This window comes from Salmo trutta, chromosome 19, assembly GCF_901001165.1.
Source record: "Salmo trutta chromosome 19, fSalTru1.1, whole genome shotgun sequence".
Taxonomy (NCBI): domain Eukaryota; kingdom Metazoa; phylum Chordata; class Actinopteri; order Salmoniformes; family Salmonidae; genus Salmo; species Salmo trutta.
Genome location: NC_042975.1, coordinates 32,476,486 through 32,500,551, shown reverse-complemented (window position 1 = coordinate 32,500,551; position 24,066 = coordinate 32,476,486). Strand labels below are relative to the sequence as shown.

General features: G+C 43.2%; 1 long non-coding RNA gene across 1 annotated transcript in view; it reads right to left on the bottom strand.

Annotated features, from left to right (window-relative positions):
* Positions 1 to 23,740, bottom strand: part of LOC115154353 (uncharacterized) — a 47,529-nt gene extending 23,789 nt beyond the window's left edge. The window contains exons 1-4 of the long non-coding RNA XR_003867875.1: positions 23,702 to 23,740; positions 21,499 to 21,891; positions 21,336 to 21,381; positions 838 to 919 (exon numbers count right to left, since the gene is read on the bottom strand). This is a non-coding gene — a long non-coding RNA (uncharacterized LOC115154353). The remainder of the gene's footprint in view (positions 1 to 837; positions 920 to 21,335; positions 21,382 to 21,498; positions 21,892 to 23,701) is intronic.
* Positions 23,741 to 24,066: the final 326 nt, after the last annotated feature.

Genomic DNA, 24,066 nt, shown 5'->3' with positions numbered 1-24,066 from the left:
CTCTTACGGTTATTAAAACTGTAATCGCCTTCAACAAATAATTTGGGTTTAAGTATGAATGAGGACTTGCTCAGGGTGAAACAGAAAGGATGGAGCACATTTTTTTTTCTTCTGTTGCCGATGCAGAATGTGGTGGGGTGAGCTCGAGTGGGATTGAAACGGAGGCTGATTTAAAAAAATAAACTGACCTCATATTTTACATGAGCTGGCCAAGTACGGGGCTTGAAATGATGGCCTCAATAGAATCAACAAATACGTACCGTGGTTAATTTGCACCTACTGTACAGTCTATGAATTCGCAGTTTTCAGAGAAGATCCCAATATACGGGTGTTAATGAGCATGCAGAACACCAAGTCTAGGTCCAAAAGGCTCCTTAACAGCTTCTACCCCCAAGATATAAGACTGCTGAACAATTAATCAAATGGCCACCCGGACTATTTACATTGACCCCTACCCTACCTACATACCCCTACCAAATTACCTCGACTAACCTGTACCCCAGCACATTGACTCGGTACCGGTACCCCCTGTATATAGCCTCGTTATTGTTATTTAATTTTATTGTTACTTTTAATTACATTTTTTTTTACTTTAGTTTATTTAGTAAATATTTTCTTAACTCTATTTCTTGAACTGCATTGTTGGTTAAGGGCCTGTAAGTAAGTATTTCACAGTAAGGTCTATCGTTGCATTCGGCGCATGTGACAAATCAAATTTGATTTGGTAATGATAATGCTGATGTTGATTATGATTATGATGAGGACTGGGAGCGCTGAGAAAGTTGAATGAAAGTCAGTGGATCCTTTTGACAAATATAACACAAAAATAATGTAAACCTGTTCATAGTGATGTTCTTTGGGCCTTTGGTGCCTGAGGGTCTCTTGGCCTTTTGATGCACCACACACCTTCTCTGTGAGCCTGGTGGGTTGGTGGGAGAAACAAGAACAGGGAGGGGGGGAGAAAATAAATCAGTACAACAGCCCTCTTACACAAGACGATCCTTCACGATTTATATCAAATATGTGGTTTGATATGCTTGTTTTAATTTATTCCCAGCACTGGACTCAGAAATATGAAATTATAGGCCTAGCACTTTCTCGGTCAGCCCTTGATGAACAAAATTACATTTTGTGAACATCTTATTACTGTGCTGTTTGAGTAAGTTTTAAAATATCTTCATAGCGGTCACATAGGTTTGCAGAGGTAGCTGACGCAAGCTTGACAGTTGTGGAGGTCTGGAAATTGTTGTTGTTTATTTATATAAGCTATAAGCAGGTTCATGGTCATTACAACTGTAAAAAATAAATGACATTTACATTCAGAGTCTGAAGCGTCATTTTCCGCTACCAAGCCTCTAAACTCACAGTCACAGCGTATTCCCGTCAGGGGTCTAGCGGGTCTATCTGTCCCTTTTTTCATGGTTATTTATGGGGCTGCTGAACTGCATGTAGGGTAATTAATAATGGTTTAATTCATCCCAGGCCAAGTGTACACAGACTTCACTAAATGAGAGGACAGCTCGACTCAGCCCAGAAAATCCCACATGATTTAAACCTAAACCTGCTTAATTCCCCTGGACACACACAGCTGAGGCCTTCTACAGAACAGAGACATTCACTGAATCAGTAATAAAACAAAAACACCTGGCTATAATTCTGATACATGAAACATTGTATCTATATTGTCCTTTTCACATGGAAACAGGACGCCAAGACACCCATTCTATCTTAGTAGAACAGTGGATGGGACATACGGTGTCTATAAAATAAGCGTCATCTCTTCCAATCGTTTCCAGGGCCTGTGAGGAGTCTTGGGGAGAAAAGCCTGATCGCTTCAATAGAGCATGAGCAGTGGGCATAAACATTGGCTAAAAGGTGATCTGGAGGAAAACAATGGCTTGGGGAGGAAAGCCCTCTGTTCTTTTCTTGCTCTCTCTCTTGCTCTGTCTCTCTCTCTCCTGTTCTCTCTCTCTCTCTCTCTGGCAGGCAGCTCTGCTCTATATCAACTCCTCCAGAAGGTCAGCTCCAGACAGGAGTGTGACCACTTCTCTTTCTCGTTGTTGCATGGCCTGCCTGCGAATGAACGGCATGTCAGGTGTTAGCTGATACCTCTTTCTGCTGAAGAGCAAAGGGAGATGGTCAAAAAAGAATAGGGAAAACGGTCCCATATTAAAAGCAGGGATGCATTAGGCTGGAAAACGTCTTGTTCTGAGTGGGGCTAAAGGTGAACGTTTTACAGACTGCAAAAAGTGTTGCTCTTTTTTCTCTCTCTAAAGTGTGCTGCTCGAGTGGCTCAGGTAACTAATAACACCACAGTTTGTATATAACTCGGAGGGGTGGGGGCTGCTCTGAGCTGGGGGACAGGACCCATGGGGGACATATAGCTCTCCTCACAGTCACTCCCTATAGGCCACCTGGGAGACACATCACGGAGACAGCACTTCCTCTCCTGGAGAGCCCAACAGCCCCGTGACCAGACAAGCATGCCTTTCATTTCATCTGACCTACTTTGGTCTGTCTGGCAGAGGCATGGCAGGAATGGTTGCTTATTTTTGAGGATTCTGTGAATGGAATTATACATGAAATACTATTGTGATTAACTACTGATTAAGAAATTAGTTCTATGAAAACTTTTGTCTGTTTCTTTTCTCCAATATATCAGAAGAAAATAGTCTGCCTCAGATGAGAGGAATCCTGAGAGAATGTTATTTTACTCAGTTCTTCTGCTGACGAAGATGGAACTTTGCGTTATTCTGCTTGGGTGGCTCTTTGGCTGAGGCTCAGCCTCACTCAGCAGATATGATGATTTGTTAGCTGTGTGTGATGATTTTTACCACTTTTTGTCTCCCATTTCCATCAAATTCGAAAATTCTATTTTCTGATTCAAAACACCATGTTCAGCTGCCCACCACTTCCAGATTTTCTTTACAACATGACTTGGTGGTAGAATGGAATGATAGAAGAGACTTTTCCAATCTGACCAATCAATTCAAACAATCCTCTTGAATACGACAGTTAATTCTATAGATGAAGATATTGAGGAATCGTTTTGCTGAAACATTGAATTAAAGAAAAGAAGAAACATCACATTCCTGATATTTATCCAGAGTTTAAAAGAACTGTATAAAGGTTAGGGATGATTTTCTACAAATAATAAAACATAGATAAGCAAACTACAAGCCAATGTGAAGGTATTCTCGGTGGCGTTATTTTATGTTTTGGTGGATGAAATCTAGTTGCATGTTTGATATTCTACATAATGCACACTAGATACTGTATGTTGTCTTTAATAAAGCAGTTAGCTAAGAAATAAAGCATTGATTGAGAAACAACTTCTCAGCACGTACAGTACCTGCCTTCATTTCAATGACAAATGATTGCTTTATCACTGACCATCGTTCCCTTCACCACAGCCATACTATGAACTGTGCCAATTGTCACTATGATAAGCTCACAGAACTGTTGAGAGCCATGCAGTTGAGCTCCGGGCTTTAATCTCCTCATGTAAACATGATCTGTGCGTGTATGTGCCCAGGGTTGACTCTATACCTAACTTAGTAAATACCCTTGGGCACGTAGTAGGGTTTATATGCAGGGCACACCCTGGCTCGTACCTGTGTGCGTGTGTGTGGACCTGTCCAACAGAACACCCTCAGCACATAAAGCCTCCAGGTCAGAGAGGCTGGTTTATTTGTATTTACTACAGGGCTGGCAGGTGGGAGAAAGGTGTGGCAACATTTCTCACCAACAGACAGAATAACCAAGGGTGTGCTGCTTTGATTAAAGGTTATTAGTTACTCTGCCCTCCCACAGACTAGCCACACACACACACACACACACACACACACACACACACACACGACTTTACAAGTGTCATCCAGAGCTCTGATGAAATAAAGACACAAAGCCTTTTCCACTTCGCCCATAACACCAGAGGCCCGTCTCGTCTTTCCAGCAGCCCCACTAGCTAAGCCCCTCGACGGGTCTCGTAAAGCTGCCCTGCCCTGCGCTGTGGAGAGGGCATCCAAATAAAATAGAATCAAATCAAATCACATGCACCGAATTCAACAGGTGTAGACCTTATCGTGAAATGCTTACTTATAAGCCCTTAACCAACAATGCAGTTCAAGAAATAGAGTTAAGAAAATATTTACAAAATAAACTAAAATAAAAAACGTAATAAAAAGTAACACAATAAAATAACAATAACGAGGCTATATACATAGAGTACCGGTACCGAGTCAATGTGCTGGGGTACAGGTTAGTGGAGGTAATTTGTACATCTAGGTAGGGGTAAAGTGACTATGCATGGATAATAAACAGTGAGTAGCAGCAGTATAAAAGCTAAGGGAGGAGTGGGGGGATGTCAATGTATATAGTCTGTATGGCCATTTGATTAATTGTTCAGCAGTCTTATGAGTTGGGGGTAGAAGCTGTTAAGGAACCTTTTGGACTTGCTGTGCGGTAGCAGAGAACAGTCAATGACTAGGGTGACAGGAGTCTTTGACAACTTTTTGGGCCTTCCTCTGACACCGCCTAGTATATAGGTCCTGGATGGCAGGAAGTGATACTGCCCAGTGATGCACTACCCTCTGTAACGCCTTACTGTCGGATGCCGAGCAGTTGCCATACCAGGCAGTGATGCAATCGGTCAGGATGCTCTTGATGGTACAGCTGTACAACTTTTTGAGGATCTGGGGACCCATGGCAAATCTTTTCAGTCTCCTGAGGGGGAAAAAGTGTTGTCGTGCCTTCTGCACGACTGTCTTGGTGTGTTTGGACCATGATAGTTTGTTGGTGATGTGGACACCAAGGAACTTGAAACTCTCAACCCGCTCCTCTACAGCCCCGTCGATGTGAATGGGGGCGTGTTCGGCCCTCGTTTTCCTGTAGTCTATGATCATCTCCTTTGTCTTGCTCACATTGAGGGAGAAGTTGTTGTCCTGGCACCCCACTTGCCAGGTCTCTGACCTCCCTATAGACTGTCTCATCGTTGATGGTGATCATGGCTACCACTGTTGTGTCATCAGCAAACTTAATGATGGTGTTGGAGTCGTGCTAGGCCACGCAGTTGTGGGTGAACAGGGATTACAGGAGGGGACTAAGCACGCACGTGCATCCTGTTTCCATTGATCATCCTTGAGATGTTTTTACAACTTGACTGGAGTCCACCTGTGGTAAATGAAATTGATTGGACATGATTTGGAAAGGCACACACACGTCTATGTAAGGTCCCACAGCATGTCAGAGAAAAAAAACAAGCCATGAGGTCAAAGGAATCGTCCGTAGAGCTCAGAGACAGGATTGTGTCGAGGTACAGATCTGGGGAAGGGTACCAAAATAGCTCTGCAGCATTGAAGGTCCCCGAGAACACAGTGGCCTCCATCATTCTTCAAAGGAAGAAGTTTGGAACCACCAAAACTCTTCCGAGACCTGACCGCCCGGCCAAAGTGAGCAATCGAGGGAGAAGGGCCTTTGTCACCTCTTTGACCAAGAACCCGATGGTCACTCTGACAGAGCTCCAGAGTTCCTCTGTGAAGATGGGAGAACCTTCCAAAAGGACAACCATCTATGCAGCACTTCACCAATCAGGCCTTTATGGTAGAGTGGCCAGACGGACGCCACTCTTCAGTAAAAGCCTCATGACAGCCTGATTGGAGTTTGCCGAAAGGCACCTAAAGGTTTCTCAGACCATGACAAACAAGATTCCCTGGTCTGATGAAACCAAGATTGAACTCTTTGGCCTGAATGCCAAGCGTCACATTTGGAGGAAACCTGGCACCATCCCTACAGTGAAGCATGGTGGTGGCAGCATTATGCTGTTTTTAAGAGGCAGGGACTGGGAGACTAGTCAGGATCGAGGGAAAAATGAACAGAGCAAGGTACAGAGAGATCCTTGATGAAAACCTGCTCCAGAGTGCTCAGGACCTCAGAATGGGCTGAAGGTTCACCTTCCAACAGGACAACAACCCTAATCACACAGCCAAGACAATGCAGGAGTGGCTTCGGAACAAGTTTCTGAATGTCCTTGAGTGGGCCAGCCAGAGCCTGGAATTGAACCCGATCTGACATCTCTGGAGAGACCTGAAAATTGCAGTGCAGCGACACTACACCTCCAACTATACAGAGCTTGAGAGGATCTGCAGAGAAGAATGGGAGAAACTCCCAAATACAGGTGTGCCAAGCTTGTAGTGTCATACCCAAGAAGACTCAAGGCTGTAATTGCTGCCAAAGGTGCTTCAACAAAGTACTGAATAAAGGGTCTGAATACTTATGTAAATATGATATTTAAGTTTTTTCTAAAAACCTGTTTTTGCTTTATCATTATGTGGTATTGTGTGTAGATTGATGAGGAAAAAAACAAATGTAATCAATTTTAGAATAAGGCTGTAACGTAACAAAATGTGGAAAAATTAAGTGGTCTGAATACTTTCCAAATGCACTGCAGATGAAAACTCTCTTGGTAGATAGTGTGGTCTACAGCTTATCATGAATTACTCTACCTCAGGCGAGCAATACCTTGAGACTTCCTTAACCTCACTAGGGTAGGGGGCACTATTTTCACCTCCGGATGAAAAGTGTGCCCAAAGAAAACTGCCATCCAGGAAGTGGGATTTTTTTTTATGTTTGTAGTGTTCCATTGACTGCCTATACAGATTCCATTGACTTAGGACGCAAATTGCACTTCCTATGGCTTCCACTAGATGTCAACAGTCTTTAGAAATCGTTTCAGGCTTGTATTCTGAAAAATGAAATGAAGGAGTAAGACCACTCTGAATGAGTGGACACTGCAGTGTCCCAGAGGTTTTTCATGCGCACGACCGAGAGTGCGCCTTTCTTGTTTTCCTGTTATATTGACAAAGCTTTTGTCCGGTTGAAATATTATAGATTATTATGACTAAAAACAACCTGAGGATTGATTATAAACATCGTTTGACATGTTTCTACGAACTTTACTGATCCTTTTCAGATTTTTCGTCTGCCTGTTGAGCCTGTGGATTACTGAACAAAATGCGCGAACAAAACTGAGGTTTTTGGATATAAAGAGGAACTTTATCGAACAAAACAAACATTTATTGAGTAAATGGGAGTCTTGTGAGTGCAACCATATGAAGATCATCAAAGGTAAGTGATTCATTTTATCGCTATTGTAGACTTGTGTAACTCCTCTACTTGGCTGGTAACTGTTTGTAATGATTTGTATGCTGGGCGCTGTTCTCAGATAATCGCATGGTATGCTTTCGCCATAAAGCCTTTTTGAAATCTGACACCGTGGTTGGATTAACAAGAAGTTAGTCTTTAAACTGATGTATAACACTTGTATGTCTTATGAATTTTTCTAATGAGTATTTCTGTTTTTGAAATTGGCGCTCTGCAATTTCACTGGATGTTGGCCAGGTGGGACACTACCGTCCCACACCCCCTAGAGAGGTTATAGACACACAGCTGTTATAGACACACACCACCACCCCTCGTCTTACCGGACGTAGCTGTTCTACATTTACATTTATGTCATTTACGTCATTTAGCAGACACTCTTACCCAGAGCGACTTACAAATTGGTGCATTCACCTTATGATATCCAGTGGAACAACCACTTTACAATAGTGCATCTAAATCTTTTAAGGGGGGGGGGGGTTAGAAGGATTACTTTATCCTGTCCCAGGTATTCCTTAAAGAGGTGGGGTTTCAGGTGTCTCCGGAAGGTGGTGATTGACTCCGCTGTCCTGGCGTCGTGAGGGAGCTTGTTCCACCATTGGGGTGCCAGAGGAGCGAACAGTTTTGACTGGGCTGAGCAGGAACTGTGCTTCCGCAGAGGTAGGGGGGCCAGCAGGCCAGAGGTGGATTAACGCACTGCCCTTGTTTGGGTGTAGGGTCTGATCAGAGCCTGAAGGTACGGAGGTGCCGTTCCCCTCACAGCTCCGTAGGCAAGCACCATGGTCTTGTAGCAGATGCGAGCTTTAACTGGAAGCCAGTGGAGTGTGCGGAGGAGCGGGGTGACGTGAGAGAACTTGGAAAGGTTGAACACCAGACGGGCTGCGGCGTTCTGGATGAGTTGTAGGGGTTTAATGGCACAGGCAGGGAGCCCAGCCAACAGCGAGTTGCAGTAATCCAGACGGGAGATGACAAGTGCCTGGATTAGGACCTGCGCCGCTTCCTGTGTACGGCAGGGTCGTACTCTGCGAATGTTGTAGAGCATGAACCTACAGGATCGGGTCACCGCCTTTATGTTAGCGGAGAACGACATGGTGTTGTCCAGGGTCACGCCAAGGTTCTTAGCACTCTGGGAGGAGGACACAATGGAGTTGTCAACCGTGATGGCGAGATCATGGAACGGGCAGTCCTTCCCCGGGAGGAAGAGCAGCTCCGTCTTGCCGAGGTTCAGCTTGAGGTGGTGATCCGTCATCCACACTGATATGTCTGCCAGACATGCAGAGATGCGATTCACCACCTGGTTATCAGAAGGGGGAAAGGAGAAGATTACACCAGTGGTAAGAGCACATGGTGCGGAGACAGATTCTCGCCACGCCACCTGGTAGGAGCGACCTGTCAGGTAGGACGCAATCCAAGAGTGAGCCGCGCCGGAGATGCCCAACTCGGAGAGGGTGGAGAGAAGGATCTGATGGTTCACAGTATCAAAGGCAGCAGATAGGTCTAGAAGGATGAGAGCAGAGGAGAGTGAGTTAGCTTTAGCAGTGCGGAGAGCCTCCGTGACACAGAGAAGAGCAGTCTCAGTTGAATGACCAGTCTTGAAACCTGACTGATTTGGATCAAGAAGGTCATTCTGAGAGAGATAGCAAGAGAGCTGGCCAAGGACGACACGCTCAAGAATTTGAGAGAAAAGAAAGAAGGGATACTGGTCTGTAGTTGTTGACATCGGAGGGATCGAGTGTAGGTTTTTTGAGAAGGGGTGCAACTCTCGTTCTCTTGAAGACGGAAGGGACGTAGCCAGCGGTCAAGGATGAGTTGATGAGTGAGGTGGGGTAAGGGAGAAGGTCTCCGGAAATGGTCTGGAGAAGAGAGGAGGGGATAGGGTCAAGCAGGCAGGTTGTTGGGCGGGAGGCCGTCACAAGTCGCAAGATTTCATCTGGAGAGAGAGGGGAGAAAGAGGTCAAAGCATAGGGTAGGGCAATGTGAGCAGAACCAGCGGTGTCATTTGACTTAACAAACGAGGATTGGATGTAGTCAACCTTCTTTTCAAAATGTTCTGTCCTGCCGATGCATGGAAAACCTGGTCAACTGTATATTATCCGTGTCGTCGTTCAGCCACGACTCGGTGAAACATAATATATTACAGTTTTTAATGTCCCGTTTGTAGGATAGTCTCAAACAGAGCTCATCCAGTTTATTCTCCAGTGATTGCACGTTGACCAATAGAACGGATGGTAGTGTTACCAACTCGTCAACTTATTCTAACAAGGCACCCCGATCGCCACCCCCTGTACCTCTGTCTTTTCTTCATGAGAATGACAGGGATTGGGACTGGTCTCGGTGAAACAGTATATCCTTCGCATCGGACTCATCAAAGAAAAACCTTCGTCCAGTTAGAGGTGTGCAATCGCTGTTCTGAGGTCCAGAAGCTCTTTTCGGTCATAAGAGATGGTAGCAGCAACATTATGTACAAAGTAAGTTACAAACAATGTGAAAAAACACAAAATAGCACAGTTGGTTAGGAGCCCGTAAAACGGCAGCCATCCCCTCCGGCATCATTCTCAAGCATTCTCATTACACGCTATTAGCTTCTAAAGCCCACCAAGTGTTGCACCCACAGTGGAAAAAGTCTGCTCTGTTTTCTCTTAGGAACAGACTGAAAACGTTAATCCCCCTATGAGCTATGACTTGGGGCCTGCCAGAGGATCAGGGGCTACATTGCTCAGCTCACTGAAGGCAGATATAGCGGCGGTGGCCGAACTCACAGCTCATAGGGGGGCCTGAGAAATGGTAGTCTTCATGTCCACACAGAAGTGAAAAGAAAAGTGAGATATTCTAAGGACAAATATAACCTCCTGGGACTAAAGAACCATCCAGCAGCATAGCAGAGACGGGAGGTACTAACTCAAAAGTGTCAGGGGTTCATTAATACGTTTTTGTTTTTCTCTTGGTGTCAACACTGTTATTTTATGAGCAAACAAAGTGTCTCACTTAACAGCTGTGACCCACCTGGGACATGGACATCGTGGGGGAAAGTATGTAAGGGGTAAATGCCGTAATAAGCCCATGGTCACCTTCCCAGGGCCAGTAGAGCTGCATTGCAATGACAGTGGGCTGGGGTGTGAAGCAGAGACAGGCAGGACATACACTCCTCATATAAACTTGGCTCATCTTGGGCCCCCCGACTAGGTCATCTCTAGATGGGATTCACATCTATACACACACGTGTGCGGCCTCTGACACACTATACAGGCACATGTGCTCATCAGACACACATACACATACGGTGACACACGTGCTGAACGTGGAAAAGTTCCAGTATGCTCAGAGAGAAGAGCTCAGAGTGATGTACTGTACTGTACCATGTGGGAGGGCTGTGGACTGCAGACACCCGATCCGCATCTTGTGTCTGATACAGTTAATGTCGGCTATTTATATTACATAAATTATTTCAGACTGGGATCAGTAAGCAAACATTTAATCTCATTCAGCACATGGAAAGCGGAACGGTAAGAAGTAGGGAGTTTAAAGCTATGCGTCTCTAAGAATAATAATAATAATAATACAAACTTTGTAGCTACCACAGTGTTGAAACCTCAGCTCGCCGCCATCACAGGAGGCAAAAATGAATTCCTGTCTCGGGATGCCAAAGGCTGTTAGAGTTAACGCCAGCGCTCCGGAGGTCTTCAATGAGAAGGGAACGGGGAGCCAAAATGACAGTTATTTTATGGAAGGAGCAGCTTGCACACAAATAGTGCACGAAAGAAAGGGAGAGTAGAGGAGAAGAATGTCTGAATGTTTTCATTTAAGACTGAGGAGGTGATTAAATCAGGGAAGATAAACATGTCCCTTGGAGACGGGCCTTAGCAACGCAACAATGCATCTCTACTGCGACATAAAGAGGCATTCAGTAGGAGGAAGACAGGGGGAGAGGAGGAAAGGAGAGTTGCCTTTTCTCATTCCCATGACTGACCTGTCTGACTAAGAGTCAGGAGCACAGGCTAACACCATTCACATCTGCCCTGGTACTTTTGATAAACAGTCAAGCAGGCCACAGAGTTTTAGTTACGTCTGTCTACCCTGCGACAGGTTTTAAATGCTGCTTCTCTTCCACTGAAGGGTTGTTGAGAACTGTGGTTGATGGGGATACAGTTAAAGTTACAGCAGCAGATGTAAAAACGTCACCAAAGTAGCACTTACCTAGCTCACGACCCCTAATGTAGCACAGTTTATTTGTTCGACAGCTGTACAGTAACATATAAAAAGAAAACAAAGCCCACACTATTTTAGCCATGAACACATTCTGGGACATGGAGCATCTCTCTCTCAGTGGTGCCCGGCCTGTAGGTAAGACCTTAGCACTGTGCTAATCACACAGCCCTACCCTACCCTACCCCACCCTACCCCACCCTACCATACCCCACCCTACCCTACCCCACCCTACCCCACCCTACCCTACCCTACCCCACCCTACCCTACTCCACTCCTTGTGGTCCATATTGTCACCTCGTAGCCCTGATGTCACTGTTGACATCCATACGAATACCCACATACTTTTCCCTTCAAAATGGATGATCGCATTACCATCCTGAGACAGAAAACAGACTGAAGAGAAACAACAATCTGGTCCTGTGTGTTAAGTCTGTATAGGCTCCTGCTCCTGCTCCAGGCCAGGTTGTTTTTATGCCTGCTAGCCTGAGGGAGATCCCCAGTGAGCACAAGGCATTCTGGGGTTAATGGGAAATCCTCCTCATTTCGCTCATACAGGGTGATTTATTCTGCCGACTTAAGTTGTAGCACATGTGTCTCGCATGGACATAACAGCATATCGGATATGACTGCTGCCACTATGCCATATGATTCATTTGTTAGGGAATGAAGCGGAATTGGGGGGCCCATCCAGTGGTCTGCCAACCCTTGTACTGTACACAGATGGGTACCGCACTGAAGCTTAACATTATCTCCTACATGTCACACTGATGCCAAGAGTACCAGTAAAAACATTTTTTCTAGCCAATAACTGTCTGACCAGTATATGTAAAAACAGCATCTGCCTTTGTAAAATCTCACTAGGATTCTTCAGAACTTGAAGGTAGAAGGACAAATCTGTGGGATGTATTAGGATCCATAGAAAGGGCAACAATCAGGATTTTACAACCTTACAGACTCCAAAATAGTGATTGTTCTTATTGAAATTTATTTCTGCCCTCCTTTTCTATTGTTCATCCCCATATCCAGTATCCACTTTGTGTCTATTCTTAGTTCTATTGTCCGTGGGATTATGGTGACATGATCTACTGTATCCACGACTATCTAACACAGCAACACTATCTATCTCCTCAGCTTTATGCTGGATGTGTACAGTACTTACTGGCACAGTGTTCTGCTGTGACAATAAATGGTCATCCTGAAGTTGTCTCCTTAGAGAAAGAAAACATATTTTAATCGAGCCATTGTGGATGTTCAACCTTTCTTTCTTGTGTTGTCAATATTTTCAAGAGTTGATTTATTTGTCCTTGAACGTATCAGCACATATATTACCGTAGCAGGTCTTATCTGAAAAGTGTGAACCTTAAGCGACTTCCGGATAAGATGAAGGCTAGTTAGATAATAGAGAAAGTCTTTCCACTAATGAAAAACATCTTGATCCACTATTCCAGTGGTCTCCATTGTCACTGATTGGAGGATAAAGATAAAGAGGTAAAGACAGTATATACAAAGTGGCATGGGGTTGTTGTGGCTACAGTGGAACAGCTAAGTAATCAGTGTATTTGAAGTCAATCTGAACAGAAGTCATGTCACGTGTGTCTTCATGCTCATCAGGTTAAGTTAGACCTGGTAGGAACTCAACTGAAACAGCTGTTGTGTTTCCTATAAGGCAGGAGGGACCGATTTTGACAGCTCACACACACATATGCATCCAATCAAACCCAGAGGTAGAGGGGTCAAATTTGAGGCTGTTAAAACCAACAAAACATCTGAGGGTGGAGATATGAATCTGGCAAAGGCAATATTAGTCAGAGAAGGATAAATGAGACCTTTCAAAGAGGAGAATGTGAAGGCATCTCTCCACAGGCCGGTGCAGTACCCCTCTGGGGGTTGAGCTCAGCTCTGGACCCCCGTCCCACCCCCAGGACTGGATCACTCCTTTAGCTGATCTAGCTCTCATGTAGACCAATTGTGTTAGGTCCGTGCTCTGTGGTGCTGCTCTCTGATCCTCACCCAGCAGCTTCTATTGTAATCCACATAGCAGAGCTCCTTCCCTTTCTCCCTACCTCCCTCCCTCCCTCCCATCCATCCATCCATCCATCCATCCCACCACCACAACAAATAACTCACCTCAGCTGACAGGTAACTCCGAGTGAAACATGAGGTGCTATGTCTCATCTTTCTCAAGGCGGTGTGAATGAGAATGAAATTCATTTTGATTAGCGACAAATAAATAATTTTATGAAACTTTCTGTGAATGTCAAACGAGATTAAACATATTGATATTTACTATCATTTTTATAATATTTCTTTGTAATAAGATAACGCTTAGGATTTAGTGTATTAGTTACACTGGTACGCAGTGTTGGGGAGTAACGGACTTCATGTAAATACAAAAAACGGTAACTATAATCCATTACGTAACCAGCAAAAATATTGAAATCAGATTACAGACACTTTTGAAAAACTAGACGATTACTTCAAAGATAAATTCTGAAATTCAGAATGACATTCAAATCAGCATTGAAAATAGGCACAAATGTAAATTTGTTCCACCTGAGCGAGTCTGACCACAGATCAGAGACCACTATGATGACACACCAAATGTGTTTGATGGATCGCGGGAAAAGAGCAGGAATGGGCTTTTGTAGGCTATAGTCCAAGCTATGTCTTCAAATGGTGCAGCTGCTGTCGGCATCCAAAGATTATCCAACTTGAATAAATGCTTGGAGGTAAGGATGACATCAGTGTTGTAGTCTACAGTGATACGGATATCACTTATTATTGATATCTACATAGCGCATTGATGTGATTGTGAATCACACTGTTGCTCTCTCATTTAGCTATTTGTGCCTTACGGATTGTGGATGGTTGTTCATAAATCTAAATGTGTATTGGAACCCAATAATGGTTTAATTCAAGAAGTTTAAGCTGCCTATCAATCATTTTGGTTTTTGAAACCAGTGGACAGCCAGTGAAAAATGTGCTTTTGCAACAGCTGCATAGCATGGATCCCAGCCTATGGAATAAAAGTGGGGCTTTTATTGCTGCTAAAAAATCAACTGTCGTACTCCATGAGAACCCAAAATATAAGCTTGTTTTTCTCCAATGTTTGTAAACATTGTAAATGTAAACAAACACTGTATAGCCCCATAACATGGTTAAAACATTAATTTTGATATCATGGATGGTCAGTCCTTGCATCCATAGCTCTGTCTATTAATCTGAGAGTGGTTACATTTCTGTTGGCCCATCCCTCAGCTTTTTACCAAAACAGAAGCCGTTTGACCATTTTGTTATCGTGTCATCTGTGGATTTGCCCTTTAAACAGCTGCATATTATCAAGATATCAAAGTTTCACCAACAAAAAGGTAAACAATAGGCCTATAGCAAATGCAGCATATGGCATTCATTAAAATAGCACTTTTCAGTAGCGCTGAAAGCATTCCATTCATCGAGAGCAGCATTTATTTTTCAACTTGAATCAATGAGCCCAATCAGTCCTCCATGACAACAAAATCAAAAACAACAGAGTAGGGCTGGCTAATAAGTCCTTAGTTTTGGGGTCATGCTCAGGTAAAACTATTTGACTCATGTATACTTCCATACATCCAAGTCCTATCCTTGAAGATCAAGGGGTATAACATTTATTGGAATGACTGGAATTCTGATAGACTTTGGTTTTTAATGTAAAGATATAATTTAATTGTATTATTATATGTAGTAGAAAGCGATGGGTTAGCAGAAGCCTACATAACCAACCCATAAAGTAAAATTTAACATCCATATGGCCAGCTATGTAAACTTTAACATTGATTTATCCTGCTATAGATGTCGCTCAATTGATATCATACATTTTAGTCTTCTAATGCCTTTTAAGAGGAAAATAATCTAAAAGTAACTGATTGTAATCAGATTACGTTACTGAGTTTGGGTAATCCAAAAGTTACGTTACTGATTACAATTTTGCACAGGTAACTAGTAACTGTAACTGATTACATTTAGAAAGTAACCTACCCAACCCTGCTGGTATGTAAATAGTAGCTTGGTCTTGGCAGTCCTCAAAGAAGTATTATGTGCCACGTAACAGTACTGCAGAAATAAACCAGCAGCACATCGAGAAGAAGAAGGCAGTTGTTGGCCGCCCTTACAAAACCAGGGGCAATTTATGATCTCTACGTGACCCGCTGCAGTTAGTACAGGCCGATATTAAATCACACCACTCGTAATTGATTCATTTCAGACGGCTCCCTAATCGTGCCATAGACTGGGTCCTGGCAGACAGACCTTATACTAGGCCGTAACCCCAAGAGGCCTCTCACATACCCCTCAGTGATAAAGGTCCCCAGTGGGAGCAGAGCTGGGATTAAGGAAGCTTTATGCTTCATGTTTGTCAGACGTACAGCTCAGGCAGCTAATGACCGCTTCTTCATAAATCTCCCCCTGGCCTGCCTGGGACCTGGCTGGCTCAGAGTTCTGGATGGGAATTCCTCCTGTTTTGATCAGACACATCCTCTCTTCTCTTAGCTCCAAACCAACCTGCCTCCTGTCCTATTTATAATAACAAAAAATCCATTCTCAGACAGGTAGTGTCTGTGCTCTGATGTGGATGGCAAAGCATTCTAAGGCACACATAGGCCAAGGGATCATTTGATTGGATGCATCAATCACTATTAGGAGGCCATCTGCACATTGACACATACAGCCAATGAAATGGGTACGCCCCCCTGGTACGATTTAAGACAACGTTGATCCCACTTATCATTGAACGAGACACTCCTGACATTGCGCAATAAAATACATTAAATCCAATAACGTCTGACTATGTCTGTAGCAAGCCGTTTCAATTAAGCCCCCTGTTCCATATCGTTAGGAATTCCACAGTAGGGGAAGACTGGAAACACATGTGGTTACAGGAGCTTCAAGAGATGCTGCTGCCTGCTGAGCAGATGGATGCTCTGATGCTCTGTTCTTAACGTGGGCCAGACCAGGGACCAACAGAGGCCTTGCTTTTATCACCCCTACCTGTCTGGCTTATCTTTAGGGCTTCTGGAGGACATGATGGAGAGGTGGGAGCAGAGGGGAGCCAAAATCAGAGGTAGTAGGGAAGACAAGGAAAGAAAAGAGACTGCTGTAGAGTCTCCGAGGGAGACTAGCTGTCAATCACAGGTGGGAAAAGCTTTGACTTTTACACTCACACCTCACCTGGATGTCAGGCTTTGATGCCGACCCCTCCGTGTGAGACCACCAATGTGGTCTGATTTGACATTTCACGCTGTCACTCAAGATTATATTACATGCTGTCTGTCTGTGGACGTACAGTAACAAGAATGAAAGATGCCCAGGAACAGGTACAGGAACAAATCCCCTCACATTGTTAAGACACTTCACTGAGGCCTCAGTTGATAAACCTATATCCCACTAGCACTGATGGAGAGGCTTTGCAGGGACAGTGTTGGGTAAAGAAGTGGGGGCAGGTGTAAAGGCGTGCAGAACCATGGGTGGGAACAGAGGCTGTGGTGTCTGTTGTCATGGAGTTGCTGTAGTCCAGGGGTGGAGCCCTCTGCTCTGTAACTCAGTATCTGTGAAAGTGTGGGTTCTTAATCCTAGGGACGCATCTCCCTTTCAGCAGGGCTTTGCAGAATAGCAGCAGAGGTGAGCTGGAGCTGAGACTGATGCCCAGGGCTTGGGCTGATATCTAGTACAGTAAACCACCGAATATAATACACATTATGTAGTGTCTGCTTGTCTCCAAGAGTTAACCTGAGCTCTGAAGTCACCTCTGACTACTTAAACAACTCCCAGAGTCAAATCTTTAAAGGTGTAGTCCACAATATTTCCCTCACGCTCCTCTACATGTTCCTGTTTTGGAGGCACTGTCTGTATACCATAAACTGTTTCCTGACTGACTCTCTGTTGCCATATTTACGTGTGCCGTTGTGATTTGTCAGTCAACAACAGGTCTGTTTGTCTGCCCTCTGTTGACAGAATGTGTTGTTGGAAAACATGACTAACGTAAACAAAAGTTTTCCCTGTTAGTTAACACTGTCAACGTTTCGCTTTACTGTGGCAATTGTGATCGAAAACACAATATTAGCCACTTTAAATGCAATATACCGAAACAAAACAAACTATGCTCAATGCATCAGAGTAGGATTCTATGGCATTGACATGCAAGACTCAGCCCTTACTCTACACAGACCTGTGCGGAATAACCAATCCGAGCTGCAGTAGGCCTATATGCAAATAGACCATATGGATCTGTGACATTTAAACTGGACTGTTCATGGCATGCGCATGTTTTGAGATCAAAGCGAGAGCTGTATGTAGCCACGTGTTTTTTGAGGGAACATAGGTCAACATATATAGTAATTTGTGTCAAAATAATTAATTTGCCTTATCATGAAATAGCAGGTCAAAGCCTTGTCTTCCTATGTAATTGCTTCCCCAAGATAGAAAGAGCACTCCTCTAACCAACACCAAAAGTGCGAGCAAAGTGTTTCCAGAGGATCTAGACTACAAACACACATTCCACAGTCCATATTCCTATCAAAGGCGGCAGTGAGGACATTCTACGGAATACAGTAACACTATCAGGCATCTTTATGGAAAACAACAATGATATAATAGCATTCTATCCTACCGAGAAACAGCTTTCCTCAGATAATCCAATAAACAATATAGTATGGAATGTCAATCCTCACTTTCTGCATGAGGCATTCCTACTGTGTCCAATTGCAGTGTAAAACCAGTAATGACAGTGAAGTTAATAGAGTAATAGTTCTATTATATTATTAAATGAAGGGCGAATAATATCAATTTCGAGGGTTTCTATTGGACCACTAGTGTGACAAAGACGGCATTAAACCCTGGAATGTTCTAGGATTCATTTACAACCTTGACATTATACATTATACTTCTGCTAAACAATCTTGTTGTATTCTTTATGGTGGAGCAAAATCAAATCATTAGAAAGGGAGCAAGGGGATACTCAGCTATACAGTAAGAGCAGGTAAGACTCTATACATTAGAAGGGAGGAAGCAGGAGGATGTGGGAATCTTGTCTGTGACTAACTGTTGTGGCCCATCTTTCACCAGTAAGAGATAGGCTTATCTTTCAATAAGGAGCCACACAGTGACAGACAATAGCAAGTATTTCTCAGTACTCTTCAAAAGGCCCAAAAACCCTTTCTCCCTTATTCTGTTTTATCACATCTGGGGTATCTTTCAATCTCTCTCTCTCACTCTCTTTTTATATTTGTACCACAGAGGCTCTTAATGCTGGCTCGTCCCCCTTATGCAATGCTGCTGGATTTCATAAGTTCTTGAATAACAACAATTCTTCGGCGTTCGTCTCTCTGAAAAGTTGGTCAGAGAAGTGAGTGTGAACACAGCGTGTGGAATGAGTGGTGTCTGCCGAATGAGTGGCTGCAGAGCAGAGCAGAGCTGGAGCCAAGGAGCAAATCGCTGGAAGGGTCCAAAGTTACAGAGCCATGGCATGTTCCTCCCCCTGATGGAAACTAGGCAATATGGAACTCCAGATTGATATGGAATGCCTGGACCACAGAGCCTCAACCTCCATAGCACCCAACTGAGGGTGTGTAGAGTGTGTGTGTGCGTGTGTGTGTGTGTGTGTGTGTGTGTGTGTGTGTGTGTGTGTGTGTGTGTGTGTGTGTGTGTGTGTGTGTAGGAGTTTGGCAAAAAATGAATGTGTGAGGGAAAATGAAACAAGGCTTCGATACAGACTGCCATGAAAGCTGCAACTGAAGGGTAACACAATGTGGATTACACAACTTTCCTCTGCTTGCTCAAATGCCTTGTAAAATACTCTGTACATTAAACAAATCACAGGTTTCTCTTTGCTGGATGCTTAGTGAGTCTAAAATGTGCTGTTCTGCACCATTACTCAAAGCTGAATCAATAAAATGCTACATTATATGTTTCCTTCTATGTCTCTATGTCTATGTCTAATGTACTAGCTTTTCAATGGCAGGAAAACCTACCTTTTTATTCAGCCTATGATTTGATCCAAGATGTTGATGTATTCTGCAGAGAACGCCAAAATGTCACAGGAAGCAAGTGAATAGAAACAATCCACAGACAATATGACAACTAAGGAGGAATAGAGGGAAATGGGGAATAGGCTAAAGGACAAATGGCAGGCAGAGAACTGCTAATCCGGGCCCAGCTGAGACTGAAATTACTATGGTGGAAGAGGAGGACCAATGAATGAGCGGTGATGTGACTTGACCCTGAGGAACCTCACAGAATTAAATAGAACACTATTTTATATCAGTGTATGTAAAATATTATGTTCTAGTAATACATTATACTGCATCTTTATGGTGAACCTTCTACAGAGCACGTTTCCCCCCATCAGACCACAAGCCTGATCTGATTGGGTTCCTGACTAGTATTAATGGAGCCCTATCAGATACAACTGCACTCTGAGGCCCAGAGGATTCTGGGCTGGCTGAACCCCATGTGGCAGTTGGATACTTGGGGATGGAATTGTGTGTGCATTAAGAAAACTGATGAAGATGTTAGCAATGACAATGTTTCCTCAGTTACTTACTTAAATCTCTTCTTTTGGCTTAAGAAGCAGCATCTCTAATAATATAGTAAACTCTCAGATTTGGAGGTTGAATACAGAAAGCATGTCCCAGGATGACTTGGCCACTGAATTTTACTTTCATAGACGTTTGACAAGTCTGCAAGAAGACCAGAGAGGTATGTAATAAATTAAACTGACACTGATGAATGGTTTGCTGAAAATAATAATCCCAGATACATATCTAAAACCAACTGTTGGGTTTGGCCATCTAGGGCGGTCTGCCGCTGCATATAGATATGCATAGAAACCGGGAGGATGGAGAAAAAAAAACATTCACAGCAAATTTATCAGCCAAGGGAAATATTGTATTGTTTCTGAAAAATATATCTACATATATAGTGGCTTGCGAAAGTATTCACCCCCCTGGGCATTTTTCCTATTTTGTTGCCTTAGAACCTGGAATTAAAATTGATTGTTGGGGGTTTGTAACATTTGATTTATACAACATGCCTACCACTTTGAAAATGCTAATTATTTTTTTTATTGCGAAGTCAATACTTTGTAGAGCCACCTTTTGCAGCAATTACAGCTGCAAGTCTCTTGGGGTATGTCTCTATAAGCTTGGCACTTCTAGCCACTGGGGTTTTTGCCCATTCTTCAAGGCACTGGTGTACAGCAATCTTTTACTCATACTAAAGATTCTCAATTGGATTGAGTTCTGGGCTTTGACTAGGCCATTCCAAGACATTTAAATGTTTCCCCTTGAACCACTCGAGTGTTGCTTTAGCAGTATGCTTAGGATCATTGTCCTGCTGGAAGGTGAGCCTCCATCCCAGTCTCAAATCTCTGGAAGACTGAAACAGGTTTCCCTCAAGAATTTCCATATATTTAGCACCATCCATCATTCTTTCAATTCTGACCAGTTCCCAGTCCCTGCCAATGAAAAACATCCCCACAGCATGATGCTGCCACCACGATACTTCACTGTGGGGATGGTGTTCTCGGGGTGATGTGAGGTGTTGGGTTTGCGCGAGACATAGCGTTTTCCTTCATGACCAAAAAGCTACATTTTAGTCTCATCTGACCAGAGAACCTTCCATATTTTTGGGGAGTCTCCCACATGCCTTTTGGCGAACACCAAACGTGTTTGCTTATATTTTTCTTTAAGCAATGGTTTTTTTCTGGCTACTTTATTTCACTTCACCAATTTGGAATATTTTGTGTATGTCCATTACATGAAATCCAAATAAAAATAAATTTATATTACAGGTTGTAATGCAACAAAATAGGAAAAACGCCAAGGGGGATGAAAACTTTTGCAAGGCACTGTATTTTAGGATGTAGTGCATCCCTGGAAATAATCAGAATGAATGTAAACATCACAGTTTTGAAAATATAGCTTTCTCTTGGAACAACTTACCTTGAGTTGAAGCACCTTGGGGTAAGTGGGTAATGGTGTCCTGGGACTGTGGCGGGTGAAAGTCAAAGATTAATTCATGGCAAGGGGGTGTGGTTTACTGTAAATCTTACATTTATGCCTACATTCATATACAGTATAGATCCCTCTGTTCAATATCACTTACTCTTCCATTTCTTGACCAGTTGTCTGGGACAGGGATGTTGTTTTGATGTGCCAATTCGTAGGCAAGTTCTCTGCATTTGAGGCTACTAAGCCCATAAAACTGGTCCACAAGATTCTTGATATGTTAGCAAGCTCAGACTCCATGTCATCAGATAAGACCTTATTGTGCCTCTTTTACTCTGTCACAGCCTATCCTTCACACAGGTTCATGTTTGTTTTCTTTTTTCTCAAGGTTCCTCTTCAGTGTCATTCAGTAAATGTTTTCATCCTTTGCTGCTGCTTGAATGGACTTCTTCCCTTCTCTGACTTCCTTGGCTGCTCTCTCAAGAACCTCAAGGGGGGTTAGACCGCTGCTTGTTTCACCTCTGTATACACGGGGATGATGATGTCTGCTCTGTAACAATAAAAATGCACTATTTTGAGTTCATATGCATGACACTGCAAAAATACTTTGCATATTATGCATAAAACTGACTAAACGTAATTATTATTTGTATGGGGTATGGTGGCCATTAGCTCAACATACCCAATGGCCATTGGCTCATGTACAAAACAATCTTAACCCTTAGATGCGTACGATCACATATTTGTGATCCTTGTTGAGTGGTCCCTGCAGTGTACGATCACATATTTGTGATCCTTGTTGAGTGGACCCTGCAGTGTACGATCACATATTTGTGATCCTTGTTGAGTGGTCCCTGCAGTGTACGATCACATATTTGTGATCCTTGTTGAGTGGTCCCTGCAGTGTATGATCACATATTTGTGATCCTTGTTGAGTGGTCCCTGCAGTGTACGATCAAATATTTGTGATCCTTGTTGAGTGGTCCCTGCAGTGCACGATCACAAACATGTGATTGGAACAGGAGCAACAGAACGTATGATACAACAAACGCGTCTAAACAGCATTGTTGTCTGAAAAGCATCTAAACAATGTTTTGTACTGATGGGAAATAAAGTAAAGTTTTATTTTAAAAGATAAATGTGAACTTCATCATCCAAACATAACACGGTACACATCCACAGCTAAACTCATTCCATAAACCAGTCTAAATAACAGGTTGCGCTGACAAAAAAACCTATTGACCTAACAGCTAGACTTGTTTACAATGTACCGCATCTCTGGTGAGCACAAGGGAGAAATGTAATATTGTTTAGAAAAGAGATGCGTGTCAGCTAAGCTAACAGAAGCTAAATTCTTTATGATGGCAGCAATGTTTATTTGTGTTTGACCTGGCGAAAACTCCCTAATTCCAGAATGCCATTCACTATAAGATACAAATAAACAAAGTCAAAGATGGCTGCGCTCATTTCCTGAAATATATTAACTTAGTTTAGTCATGACTTGACAAGTTGTTTACCGTTTTTGACAAATAACAAAGCAAATAAAATGTTTTCACCTTACAGATCATCACACCAAATACAAGCCTACTGCCAAGCCTAACCGTAGCGTGAAAGCTACTGTAAACAGGGATGAAACCATTTTAGGGGGGTTTGTGGGTGGGTTCATTTCATTTGTGGTGGGTTTTCAAGTCCATGGGGTGTAGAAATGGGTGAAGGTATCGTGGGTGGAGTTGATGCAGGAAATATTACTATGATGGGGGATTTATCAATAAATGGGGGGCAAACACAAGAGAAGTTCATACGATAAATAAAAATAAAACCCCTGGAAAGAGAGGTCTGAGCTGGCATTCCTGAAGTACTAAAGTTACAATCTGATGAGGAGGCGGAACACTTGGAAATCTTCAACTTCCGACTTCAGTGCGTTCAAGACAACTGGGAACTGGAAAAAAACGAGCTCCGACTAGGAAAAATCATTTTGAACGGTCATCCAACTCGGAATTCTTCTTTCTAGAGGTCTGTCTTCCCGACCTGAAGATCATTGACGTCATGATTTTACCTAGTATTTTTCAGAGTTCACAGTTCGCTTGAAAGCACCATAAGTCAGTCAAGTGAACTGTTCCTTGTTATAACATCTTTGGTCTGACAGACACTTACGTGACAACCAGAATGTATTGTATGATGTCAACAAACATGGCGCCACACATAGCCGGCAAATAGCTTAGCATTAGCTCATCATAATCAGTACAACATTCAAAAAAGTATTTTACACACATCATATGTGTCCATTACAATCTATGCAAGAATCGGAATGCATGATTTGTTACCAGTACTTGAAAGCATGTGAATAAATCCATACATACATACGGTGTGCTACTGCAGAAACGACAACAGAAAATAAGCCACTTACTTCGATAGGAACGCACACATGTCCAAAGTCCAATTTGTAGGGAAAACAACCAATGCGGGCGCCAGCCAGAAAATGTGCTGGGGGAAAACGTTTGTGAAAGGCCTGTTCTGACTAGAGATACGCAATGTCTTCATACTTGATCTGGGGAAAAACGAGGGAAGTGCTTGGGCTCTCGTTGAAGAGAGAAGTTTGTCCGGCTCAGTAAAGCCTCAAACATAAATTGTCCGCATCAGTGAAATGGGCTACTTCTATGTGAATTAATGAGGAGGCGGAAGACACCTCAATTCAAACTGTGGTTAGAAAATAATTTTGAAACAA